Raw genomic sequence first — 1739 nt, 5'->3', positions numbered from 1 at the left:
GCATTACAGAAATGATGGTAATACTTTGTCCAATGAGAGGAAAATATAAAAATAAAGGGAATATAATAAACATCAAGCCTTACAATATACTAACATTTACCATTCAGATTTTCAATAACGTAATAGAGCACCAAAGCAGGTTTTATTATTCAACACATTTGCCTCTGGATTATCCATCAGAAATGTAAATGCCCCTAATTCAATCATGTTTATCTTGTAGGTATATTAGTAACTTCACTGTTGATGGCTTTTGTGTATTGTAGTCAAATGTATGTTTGTTATTATGAGAACAATAAATATAATTTTATGAAAGAAAGAGACAAAATTACATAAAGTGAAATTATATATAAAGGGAATGGAATAAAGTAAAAATTATTAATAGAAACAGAGCTTTAGGAAATAAATTGATTTTAAAATTAACATTATGGTATGGAAGGTTTTTAAAAATTTGAATACCCTACAAAGAATTAAAATGATTCATGGATGTGTTTTGGCTCTGAAACTTACTTAAATTTAATAATTTAGCCTGAAAAATCCTTGGTATTTTATTAAAAAGTTCAATAAGGAATAGCAAATAAAGCGTGATCATCACAACCTTCAAGTGCTATTTATTAAGCTCCTGTCTACCTCCCTTAAAATCATATGAAGTACATAAATAACAAAATAGGGGCGCATTAAAAATTGATCTTTGTGTAGATTCTATGTTCATTCTCATCCCTGTCTTCCTTTACAGTAATTTCTACCACTATCACCACATTTTATAAAGCACCCACTGTGAGTCAAGAAATGCACTAATCACTCTAATGCATTATCTTATTTAACATTCCAGACAACCTATGTAAGGACTCAACATGGTGCAGATGGGGAAACTGAGGCATAAGGAAGTCAAAAATTTGTCCTAGATCACAGAAGGGCAAGAGACAGAATTCAAAGCATGTCTATTTGATTCCAAATCCTGAGCTCTTACTCATTCTACTATTAATTATTAAATCTCCTTCAAAAGACTTTCCCACTTCTCTAGCCCACAAAAACCTCATTCCCTTTTCTAAGTCAAAGCTTTTTCTATGTGTATCATATTTTCATTACACACTGGTTTACAGAATGTTATGTACGTGTGTAAAGTGTGTAAAATTTGTTCAACTAGACTGTAAACTTCATGAATGTAGGCTTATGTCTAATATGTGTCATACTACTATCAAAAAATAAATAAAAGATAACAAGTGTTGGTGAGGATGAGGAAAAGAGAGTCCTTGTACACTGTTGGCAGGAAGGTAAATAGATACGGCTATTAAGGAAAACAGTATGGTAGTTCCTTAAAAACTAAAAATAGAACTGCCATATGATCCAGCAATCCCCCTTCCCACCAAGGGAAATGAAATAAATGCCTTAAAGTGATGCCTGTATTACCATGTTCACTGCAGCATAGTCAAGATATAAAATAGGTGTCCATTGATGGATGAATAAAGAAATCGTGACATACATACATATGCATATGTCACATACACATATACACGTGTATTCAGATATACACAAGTGTCACATATCTACACACATCACATATACATATATGTCATAGCTGTATCTACATCCAAAATATATGATGGATATGATTCAAGCCTTAAGAAAGGAAGACATCCTGCCATTTGCAATGAACCTGGAAGACATCACACTAAGTGAAACAAACCAGACTCACTAATATGTAGAATCCAAAAAAACTGAATACCTAGAAGCAGAGAGCA

This window comes from Canis aureus, chromosome 34 (genome assembly GCF_053574225.1).
Source record: "Canis aureus isolate CA01 chromosome 34, VMU_Caureus_v.1.0, whole genome shotgun sequence".
Taxonomy (NCBI): Eukaryota; Metazoa; Chordata; class Mammalia; order Carnivora; family Canidae; genus Canis; species Canis aureus.
The sequence above is the reverse complement of the archived record's forward strand: the minus strand, read 5'-3'. Positions refer to the sequence as shown.